Source organism: Panthera pardus, unplaced genomic scaffold (assembly GCF_024362965.1).
Source record: "Panthera pardus isolate Hobbes unplaced genomic scaffold, ASM2436296v1 HiC_scaffold_8, whole genome shotgun sequence".
NCBI lineage: Eukaryota > Metazoa > Chordata > Mammalia > Carnivora > Felidae > Panthera > Panthera pardus.
The window spans coordinates 105,241,682-105,254,393 of NW_026527013.1; positions in this window are offsets into that span (position 1 = coordinate 105,241,682).

Below are 12,712 nucleotides of genomic sequence, written 5' to 3' on the forward strand. Positions count from 1 at the left end.
TAGAACTGGAACTAGGGAAAAAGGGCCTTGCTTAATGATTTTTAAAGGCAAAGTTCTTGAGAAAATGTGGCCAACAGAAATAAAATGTGGCCTCGTGACAAGAGTTTGGCATTTTTTTCTCTTTTTCTATTTTTTGGTTCAACTTGTATAAACTAGAAATTAGTACTGTTCCTTGAATATGTGGTAGGAATTACCTATAAATTTCTACTTGTCTGGTGCTTTCTTAGACAGAAAGCTCCCAACTATTAATACAATATATTTAGTGGCTATTAATGTATTCAAGTTGCTTTTCCATCTTTTACTAATTTTGTCACATTACATTTTTATGTTGTTTGTCCATTTAACTTGGTTTTTCTAATGGGCTGTTAAATCGTTACTTACAGCACAATTTGATAAGTTTCAACATTTTTTTTTTTATACCTTTAGATATTTCACTTACTTCATTCTGTGTTTTGTTTGCTTCCATTTCCCAAATCACTTTTTAAAATGTATGTCTAGCTTACTGGTATTTAGGGGGGACAAAAACAGCTTTCAGTTTTGCAAATCATATCTTTGTCTCCCATGTCATTTAATGACATTATCTTTATTATCTTCATGATCTTCTTGTTTCATATTTTGTTGGTGTTTGTTTATTCTGTTAATCTTTTTCTATCTTCTTTATTTGAAGGCTTATATCATATATGTACACTCTTTGAAGTTTTAATTTTTTTTTTTATTTTCTAAATAGTGTTTTCAAAACCATACATTTACCTTTGTTCATTGCTGTGTTAGCTCTGAATTATCTCCTAGGATGAGAGGTACACATTCTGTAACAGTTCCTTATGTTTTCTTAGATCCATTTGCTGTATTGGTCTGTTTTTTTTTTTTTTTTCCAAATACTTGTCTCTTCACAGAGAAAATTTGCTCAATAACTTAAATTTGATATATAGTTATTCATTTCATTCAAGATTCCTACAGAGGCAAAATACTATGCTTCTTTTCTAGAGTTGTGACTTTCCTTGGTAATTTGGCTGTTACATTACTTAGCTTTCTCAAAGAGTGAGGAACAAAATATAAAGGTTTAAAATTGAGAAAAAATTTTAAAAATTAAATCACATGAAAGGGATACATTCTTTCTAAGGGCCATGCAGATTATAGATTGAACTACCACTAGTCTTCCCAGATTTAATGTTCAATCTCATAATTTTCAACTACTATTTTAAATAATAAAAGGGAATTTTAAAATGAAAAATCATGTTCAATATACTAATTCTGTTTAAAAATCACTTATGTGTACATATAAAGATTAAAAATAAAGGGGTGCCTGGGTGGGTCAGTTGGTTAAGCGGCTGACTTCCACTTAGGTCATGATCTCACGGTCCGTGAGTTCGAGCCCCGCGTCGGGCTCTGTGCTGACAGCTCAGAGTCTGGAGTCTGCTTCCGATTCTGTGTCTCCCTCTCTCTGACCCTCCCCCGTTCATGCTCTGTCTCTCTCTGTCTCAAAAATAAATAAACGTTTAAAAAAATTTAAAAAATATATATAAATAAAGTGATTATATCAGAATGGAACTTTTCTTTATATTTTTATGTATTATCTAAGTTTCCTTCAATTTTTATGTGTTACTTTAGCAAGTAGAAAAGAAACAATAAATGCTAATAAAGTAATTAAATGCTAATTAAAACCATGATAAAATCTTTCCTCTGAAAACAAACTTGTACCACAGATTATCCTTTTGAGATTATTGTCAAGTGTGCCAATATATGTATATTTTAGGAATCAAATTGCATATTTTCTTGCTTGAGCCTGGCCTGCAAAACTGAGCATCTTTGTGTCTGGTAGATAATTACACACGGAATATTAAACTTTTTATTTTCAGAAGAAGGGTGGAGCCAGACCAAAAGTTGAAGAAACTCTCTCAGCGCTTTGAAAATACATATTTGTTAAAAAGGGTGCAAAAATCATTCCTATCTATCTGAAATAATTCTGTAAACCCTGTGATTTCAGGGAAGGGAAAAAATATCTAGAAGAGGAAGATAAACATGAAAATAGTACCAGCCAAATTGCTTAAGACAGACCCATGTGGCAGGAAATGTCATGGCAAGAGGCAGTCTGGCCAACTAAAGCAATATCAGACAGACCAACCATCAAGTCTAACATTCACATCAAATTACTGTAGGCTGAAGCAAGCTTTTTGGTTTTCTTTTTGGGGGACTTAGTCAACTGAATGGCAAGATGAGACTATGGATGGAGTAATATTTAAAGTTTTATCCATCTCTCAATTTCTAGCTTGGATTTCACATGTATTTCACTATGAGGAAATTGGCTTCCAATATATATAAAGCTCTATACTCACACCACCCTATATCAAAATATTTTATATGCAGACTAAATACCTAAAGAGCAAAAATAAAGCTATAAATTGGATAGAAGACAATATGAGAGAATATTGTCAATTTGGAAAGGCCCACTTAAAAAAAAATCTAGACACAACCACCAACATGCTGGGATAAAATATTTGTAACACCTACATGAGAAAATGAGTTAATACTATGAACATACACAATGATTAAAGAAAGTTGAGAAAAAGAACCCACACAAAATAAGATATATAAATAAGATAAAAATAAAAGTTATAGAATACCTATAGGCAGTCAAAAATTATTTTTAAAAATGTGCTCAACTTCACTGCTAACCAGGAAATGCAAGTTAAAACCAAATGCAATACAATTTCATACCCATTGGATTTGCAATACTTAAATTAATAGCATTAAGTGCTGAGTAGGGCCTGTGAAAATGAATAGTCTTTCATTTTCATGAATTTTCATTTTCATGAATTTTCATGAATGGCTTTTAGAAAAATAAAATGGGCATGATATACTTGGAGAATACTGTAAAGTATCTATCAAATTTTTAAAATAGAAATATAATTTGATCCATCAATGTCACTTCTATGAATGTATTCTTCAGAAATAGTGGTATTCATATGTGAAGTTGCATATAAAAACCTGTAGCTTTAAGTATTATTTGTAAAGCAAAAAGCCTAGAAAGAAAAACTAAAGGTACACCAATGTAAGTTTAGTACATCAATATAATGTGCTATAAGACAGCAATTTTTATTTTTTAATTTAACTAATTAATTAAGTATTTTTGAGAGAGAGAGAGAGAGAGAGAGAGCATGTGAGTGAGCAAGGGGCAAAGAGAGGGAGAGACAATCCCTTCAGGAGCAAAGAGAGAGGGAGAGAGAGGCAGAGAGAGTGCAGAGCCTGGAGTGGGGCTCGAACCCATGAACCGTGAGATCATGACCTGAACCGAAGTTGGATGCCTACGGACTGAGCCACCCAGGCGCCCCAAGACAGCAATTTTTAAATGAGATAAACCTTTTTTACTTCCTTAAAAAATTTGGTGCATGTTAGGCAAAAATTGCAGGGTAAAACCAAAAGGCGTTTTGGTTCACATATGCATATTTATATGTATGTGTGTACATGTGTGTATATATGTATTTATCTGTATGTTTATAACAATGATGATGATGATATTGATGATGATATAGCTAACATGTACTAGGCACTTACTTTGTACTAAGTCCTATCCTAAACACGTTACATGGATTGACTCAACTAATCCTCAGAACTACCCTACCAGCTAGGGATTAGTATCTCTCCATTTTGAAAAACCACAAACAACTTACCTAAGACACATAGTAGGTGACAGAACTAAAAGTGATTTCAACAGTTTGTCTCCAGAATCTGCATCTCTCAAACTTTTCATTGAAATTCTCTAAACAGGTCCAGACTGAAAAAGGACAGCAAACCACCCAGCCTGGTTAGTGTTGTCAAGCTCTCAGAATTCCAGGGATCCTAGATTTTCCTGTGAGCCATCCAGGAGCATGTGGAGAACTCTTGCGATTTTTGTAAAGACCTGGGCTCCTTTTCTTCTCCAACAATAGGTAGTTGGGTTCTACCTTGGACGTCTCAATTTATACTTTTAGGGAATAAAATGGAAAGTCAATGAGTATAATACATTAAGTTCCTATTAGATAAAGAATAGCTTTGGGGGAAAATACTGGCACTTGTCTGATGAGAAGCATTTTATTGGAGACACAATAATATTGATTTAATTCTGAGGTAGGTGGGAATATTAATAATTAAGAATTGAAAGCACTGAGGAAAAATGTTCTATATTTGAGTACATTTGCACGACAGTGGTGAGCAAGGGATGAGCCTGTTCACATTCTTAAAGTCAGACAATTGCATTAACAATCGATAAAGGCTCAAGTATAACCTGCTGCTTATATTTCTCTTTGTGAAGGTTTTGAGCAATCGAGTGACTATCCAAACAAAACAAAGCATTAAATGATGTCATTGTCAGGGTTATGTGGAGATTATCAAGCACTTATTTTAGAAAAAAGGAGCAGTGATTTCCAAGGCTAATTCAAACCAGATGCAATTTGAAAGTCTAAGTATTTTCCATTGAGCAAACGGACTCTTTCAGGGAATTTCAGGGCAATGCAGAATCATTCAACTGTGCAGATATATGCTGCAGTTTTGCCTCATTTCTGTACAATAAATGTGTTTTTTTAAACTTCTTTTCAAAGCAATTATTTTGCCAGTCGTACATATCCATTGCTGTGTATTTTACATTAAATGTAAATGCTATCCCAGAGCCAATAAGAATTAATGTTTACCAGGCACATTCTATATATGTTCTAGTTACTTGTCACGTATCTTGCAAGCACAATCTCATTTAACCTTTACAACAGTGTGCATATGGACTTCATACACATGTGTTCAGCATATATTCATTATCACCATTTTACAGATGGAGATGTTGAGGAGGTCACTGAGTTTGGCCACGCTGTTTGTAAATGGAGCCTCTGGAAATCAAACCCAAGTGGTTTTTTTTCTTTTTTAATGCAAAGTCCATATTCCAAACCACTATACTCAGTGCCTCTAAGAGTTATAACCAGGGCAGGAAATGGCCTTCAAGTGTCTTTTCATCTCTAATTTTATCTGGAATATCAACTTTACTAAACTACCTCCTAAACTACTATAAAGTATTTGACATATTTGCTTGTCTATAAAATTTGACACACATGCACAAAAATGGCTTTTTATTCTTCTCTTTAAGTTGAAGAATCTCTTTTCTGTGTTTTCTAGGATAGGACATAAAACTTAAAGCAAAGATAGCTGTCATTTTTTTAATGACTGTAGAGGAGCATTCAATCTTTTCACTGGTTGCAATACAAAGTAAAAATACTCAAATGTCAGAGTAGTTTCCTTTTATGGAGCTAGAACTTTAAACTTTAAAATTACCATTTCATCAAAAAACTTTAAAATTTTTCTTAACAGATGGACAGAGCACTTTCTGCAGAAAACATTCACTTTTATAGTCTCATAATCCCAAGAGGGAAAAGTGAAGGCTATGCAACTTGGTCATCCAAATGACACAAAAAACTTAACTTCCTGATGACCTACTGAAAGATGTGATCCTTTTCTAAAGAATGATCTTGGTTTACCTGATATGACAAGTGGAAGAAGCCAGCTAGGTACCTGGTCATATTGGGAAGCCTGTGTGGCACAGACCTCCAGAGCTGTTGTCAGCCTTTCGACATTTTCCTTCAGATTTTAGTACTCATAATTTAAAACGTTTGAGTTGTCATAAACTTCAAAATACGTGTTACTGATTTTCAACTTGTATTTTAATATAGAAAATTCTCCTTAAAGCAAATGACGTGGGGGGGGGGGCCCTGGGCGGCTCAGTCAGGTGTCTGATTCTTGGTTTCGGCTCAGGTCATGATCTATGGTTCGTGGGTTTGAGCCCCGCACCAGGCTCTGCACTGACAGTATCAGTGTCTCCCTCTCTCCCTGCCCCTTCCCCACTCGCTCTTTCTGTCTCTCTCTCAAAAAAAAAAAAAAAAAAAAAAAAAAAAAAACTTAAAAAATAAATAAATACAATGATTTGGTTTAAACTGTGTGATTAACATTAACAATTTCATTCACTAATCTCCTTTTGGGTAATTGTTTTCTGTAGTGTGTTTGGAAACTGCAAAAAAAAAAAAAAAATCCAAACCAAGCCCAAGAAACCTTTCTCTCACTTTACAAGGTTACTTGATTATAATAAATATTCATTACTTCCCAGTTTAATTTGGGAATTGCTCAGTGAGATAGAAAGCAAGATCTGTAGACACAAACTCAGAGAGGAAGAAAACTCGCCAATGGTTATTACCACACATAAGGAAAAGCAGCCCACACTTGCCAGTTGTTTTGGAAATGAGAGACAAGTGTCAGGCCATACCTCTTCCTGAATGTGGCTGGCCTTTTGGATGGCATCATAAACTCTTCCAAATGCATCCAGCCACACAGCTCTAGGAGCTTCATTCATCTCATAAGTATTTCAGAAGGCATTTATAGCAAAATCATTTCTAAAACCACACAAAGCCCAAGATTATTATTTTTTAAGAAAAACATTTTAAAATGGAGAATTGTAATCTTACACAAAAGTTCACCTAATAGTGAACCCCTATATGCAATGACTCGACATCAACAACTAGTATCACTTTACCAATTTCATTTTATCTCTCACTCCCCAGCTTCCTTCCTGGAGTATTTCAAAGTAAATTCCAGACATTGTGTCATTTTATTCATAAATATTTTACTATATATCCAAAGGAAAATAAGATGTTTATACCTTTATCTTTAAGGAATATATATATATAGTATAATATACATGATATATAATATATAATATATAAGGAATATATAATATATAATATATATTCCTATATAATTGTAATCATACATTATATTTACCATATAAAAATATAATATATTATTATAACATATATTAATATATATTATATTATATTTTTATACATTATATTTTATTATTTATTATTTATTATTATTACTTATTTATTATATTATTATATAATATATTATAATATGTGTAATATATTATTATATTATATTATGTTATTATTATTTATTATATATATTTACATATGTAAAGTATTTATATTATTTATTATATGAGTATACGAGAGTATATGAGTATATATGAGTATATGAGTATTTATATTATTCATTATATATAATATATAAGGTATATATAATATTATATGTAAAATATATAATGTATATATTGCATTTTCGCCTTTGCCTAAATAATTAAATACTGCAGTCACATAATAAAGGCTATTTATGCAAGAGGATAGTAATTAGGACCATGAGAATATAGCTGAAAGGGAAGAAATACTTTCCTCTTTTTTTTTTGCCTTCTCTTACCTTAAGTACTCCCTGAGCTTTTTCCTCTTTGCTGTTCTCTGGATTCAATAAGTAGATACATTTTGGGGGTCATTATAAGTTTTGAAACTAGACCAAAAGAAAAGCTAATATATGCAACATAAAGCATATTTTCCTTAACAATCATTGAATGTTTTTGTAGTGATAGTTCATAAGGCTGCAAGATTTCAGGTCATAGAAACAAGTATTTTTCTGCACACTGTTAAGCCAGACGGTAATAAAATAGTAAATTAGTAACCCAGGTTTTACAATTCATGTGAAACCCTTCCTGACTTAAAGGTTTTTCTTTTTGTCACACAGTTAAAAGAATATATAGGGAAAATGAGAATTAGAACCACAATATTCATCTCCAATAATTCTACAGTTCCCCCTAATTTCTTTAGATCACTGCATAATTTTTATTATAATAGGCCTAAGTTCTATATAACTTTTATATATTGACATGCCAACATTAAAAATATATAAATCAGATAGATTTCTTAATTTTTGTTGGTGTTTCAATTTATCTATTTATTTTATTTGCGTTGGGATTTCAGAATTGAATTGATTGTGCTCCTTGGGTCATGGCAAATTTTTATTGCCAACTAGTGTTTTATTTCATGATCCTTCCCATTCATTCTGCCATCATCTAGCCCCTTCCCACACCCACCTAGCACCCACTCACAGGCTTGCACTCTTTCAATCGACATTCCTCATAGTTCATGGTCATTTGCAAATACGCACGTCCATGAAATTTATTTCTAACATAGGTATGCCTTTCATGGCATAAAAGGTGTCACATCCTATTTCTTACTGTTTTATTCAGTTGTTTAGTTTTACAATGTAGTCACACAGCTGTTTTTTCCATGTGACTCATTGCCTCTGACACTGTACAGTATTCCTCACATGCTTATCCATATGCCACATTTTATGTGTGTCTGCAGATGCCTATTTTTGAATTCCTAGGTTGCCTTCAACTGCTTTCTACCACCATATGCTAAAGGGTACATCATTGTACGTGTCTTCTGGTGCATCTGAGAAGAGCATCTCTGGAGTGTAGGACCAAGAGTGAGATTTGGGGGCACAAAGTATGCGACTACAATTTTCACTAAATATTGCCAGAGTGTTTTCTAAATGGCTACGTTGTGTTAGAGCTGTGTCTCTCACTATTATGTGAGATTTCACATTTCCCCACATCTTCACCAGACTTTGCCATTCTCTCTCAAATTTTTAGCAACCTGATGACTCTAACATTGTATGACCGCAGTAGTAGAATCATAGTGGTTGTAGAGATTAGGTGTGTGAATCAGGACACTTATATTTTAAAAGCCCTTAGAATAGTGCCTGACCATAGTAAGCACTCAAATATTGTCAGTTTATGTGGTTCCTCCAATGAACATAAGGCTCAAGTCAATGAGCGTTCTTCATATATTTAGTAGCCATTCAAATTACTCCACAGATTTATATTACTTTTCTATAAGGCTGTTTGACATTATTCTTTCTGTGTCCCTTTTCTTTGCATATACTCTCAACATCTTTAATTTTTTATAGAAATTGAAAGGATTTTCACACAATCTACTGTTGATGATTTAATCTTCTATTTGCTGTCCTATTTTGAGGGCACATCTTTAGTTCAATGTAGTAAAGCTATCAATTTTTCCCTTTATATTTCATGTTATTTTTAGTATTGTTTAAAAAGTCTCTTTCTATTCTGAAATCATAGACACATCCAATTTTACACTTATAAAATTTATAGAAATATTTATTAAAATTATTTATAATAATTATATTATTTTAATTCTTTTGAATTTGTATTTAGTTTTATGTCATTATGTCATTTTATATCATTTATATCATTCACATTCTTCTAATCATTTTATAATCTTGTTGAATTTTCTTACTACTTCTAGTCTGTCATTAGATTCTTTTTATAAAAAAATATTTATTTATTTTGAGAGAGAGATAGAATGTACCTGCCTGTGCACACGAACTGGGGTGGGGGCAGAGAGAGAGAATTCCAAGCAGGCTCCATGCTGGATACCAGGCTCCAGCATGGAGACTGACCGGGGGCTCAATCCCTCCACCCTACGATCATGACCTGAGCCGAAATCAAGAGTCGGATGCTCAACCAACTGAGCCACCCAGGTGCCCCAGTAGATTCTTTTAGATTTTTAGGGATTTTCGTATTATTAACTGCAAGTAATTAGTTTTGATTCTTCCTAGCAGCTCCTAATACATTTTATTTCCTTTCCCAGTCTTCTTGTATTGTCTAAGACTCCGTGTCCTGTTGAATAGTAGTGAAATAGCTGGTTTTCTATTTTTTTCCAATGTTAAATGAAATCCTTCCAAAATTTTTTCATTTGATATGTTATTGATATAGTTTATTATTTTGTCATTAAAGTCAGGAAGTCCCCTTTTGCCTAGTTTTCTAAGAATGGTAAACATGAGGAGATTTTATTTCTTACTAATCTATTGAGGTTATTATTATTATTATTTTAAACAAAACAGTTTTTGGTTGGATAAAATTTTATTTATAATATTAGTATTGATGTTCATAAATGAAACTGAACCATATTTGTATTTTCTTGAACTACCTATATTGGAATTAGAATGCTATCATAACATCATTAAAATAATTTTAGCAGCTGTTTTTTCTGTTGTCTAGACAAACTACTATAAAATAAGAAACATACATGGCAAAACTCACATGTAAAACTTCTAGAAGGAAAATGTTTTAGAGCATTGTTATTTAAAATACATTGTTCAATTAATATTTTCTATTTCTTCTTGTGTTAATTTTGGCATTTTGCATTTTCCAGAAATATATCCATTTTGCTTTCAATATCAAATTTACTGGCATTTATTTATTTAGAATATTATTTTTGATTTTTAAAATATTTATGTAATTGCTGGAATCAAGAACTATATATTCCCTAGGGTCCCATTATCTCTCAACTTCTGTCTTTGATTTCAAATTTAAAGAACAACAGTCTCGCTGAGATAAATCTAAATTCATGTCAAATCAATTCACTATTCCTCATAAATTAGGCTACCTCACCTGCTTAGGGCCTAGCTACATTCCTACTGAGGCATGTAGATGTTTGGATGTTCCCTATGGTTTAGATGGTGAGCTCATGACTCAGATTACCTGGATTCAGATACCAGCTCAGCACTGAGTACAAACATAACTTTGTGAAGTTTCTTATCTGATCTGTACTTCAGTTTTCCTTTCTTGAAAATGGAGATAATAGCACTGTCCACACTGTATGATTTTTGTGTGATTAAACTGGTAATACGTATGAAAACACAGTATATAGCACACACAAGATATTCAAAAGTAATCTATGTTTATTTATAATTTAACCAAACATGAATATACCAGTTTCTATCTTCCATTTTTTCTTTCATTCAATGTTATTATGAAAAATTTTCCAGTAACTCCATATTTTTCTAAAATATAACGTTTAGTAACTTCCAAACATTATCAAACCTTTTTGTACCATCCATTGATGTAATTGTGTAGTTTGCACTCCTTTAATTTTGAAGAAGAGCTTATTATTGGAATAGCAATATACAAGAATACATTTATATATATATACATATGTATATATATACAGTTATAGTTATATACACACAAGCACACATGGGGAGACACAAATGTATCATATAGTCAATTATAAAAAGTCAATGAATAATAATTTTTTTAATTCTGAAATATTATTGACTTACATAAACCAAGACATGACCAAATGCCAAGATTATATCAAGTCCCAGAATAGTAGACTAACCTTATGTTAAAATTTAATGCTCAACTAATGTTTTGGGGCTCCTAGGTGGCTCAGTCGGTTGAGCATCCTACTTCGGCTCAGGTCATGATCTCATGGCTCATGAGTTTGAGCCCCACATGGGGCTCTGTGTTGACAGCTGGAGCCTGGAAACCTCCTTTGGATTCTGTCTTCCTCTCTCTATGTCCCTCCCCTGCTTGCGCTCTGTCTCTCTCTGTGTCAAAAATAAATAAACATTAAAAAAAAATTTTAATGTTCAACTTATTTTTAATTTCACATGGAAAAGCATGTAAGAATTGGTAAGAAAATTTTGAAAAAAAAATATTTAGTGAAGATCTGCCATAGCAGAAATTAAAAGGAAAAACTAATTATGATAAAAGAAGTATGCTACAGATAAATGAATAAATAAGTAGATTAAGTAGAAACCTAAGAAATAATAATTTTATGTATGATAAATATATTTTGAATCAATACCTACTATTTGTTATAAAACAAATCATTTTCAGAAATGTGGATATCACTTATGAAGAAAAAATTTACATTTCTACATTATATGATAACACAAAGTATATTTCACATGAACTAAGAAGAGGTAAAGAGGAAATACAAAGCTTCCAAATTATTACAGTATAGCATATTATGCAGTATTTAACATCAGGTTAGAAAGGACTTCTTAAGGAGAAAATAAAGGAGGGAAATAAATGATATATTTGTAACGCATGTGAGAGGAAAAATGTTCTTTACTTACAAACTATTGAAAATGTGTAATTCAGAAGATACATATGCAAATAATATAAATATGCAATTCTCATAAGATATACAAATATGTTATAAATACTGCAAGTGGGCTTGTTTTTTAATGAAAGATTAACATTTAATGAAAAGGTATGGGAAAATGGATATTTTTATGTACTATTTTAGAGAATATAATTTGATAATATCTTAACATCTTAACATTTTTTAAAATGTAGAAATCATTGGACCCAGAAATTCCAATTTTAGAAATTCTTCCTACAGAAATAGTGACATAGACATAAAAAGTACAATATGCATAGAAGTGTGTTTATTGATACATTATTTGAATTGGTGCAATTTAAAACTACCAGAATTAATTACTTAGAAAAATTGTATATTAATACAATGAGGTTATTATTTTTAATGAGGTAAATATACATATACTAACATGAAAAGCATTCATAATCTATTAATTTTTTAAAAGCAAGCCACCTATGAATGTGCACTCCATTTAGGTTGAAATGTGTGTGCTTATGTATGTATTTGTGTGTAAATAATAATGTTGATTTATTGAGAATCTTAATCTCTGGCAAGATTCTTTCAAGCACTTTATCTGTGTTAACTCATTTAATCAACAACAATCATATCATATCAAATGTCTTTACTTTCTTGTTTTTTTTTTAGAGAGAGAGAGGGCACAAGTGAACAAGGGGCAGAGAGAGACAGAGAGAGAGAGAGAGACAGAGAGAATCCCGGGGGGGTGGGCAGAGAGAGAGAGAGAGAGAGAGAGAAGCGGGGTTTGTGTTCACCCAATCCAGGCTTGAACTCACGAACCGTGAGATCATGACCTGAGTGGAAGTCGGATGTTTAACGACTTAGCCATCCAGGCACCCCAAATGTCTCCACTTCAGAGACAAGAAAACTGAGCTTCT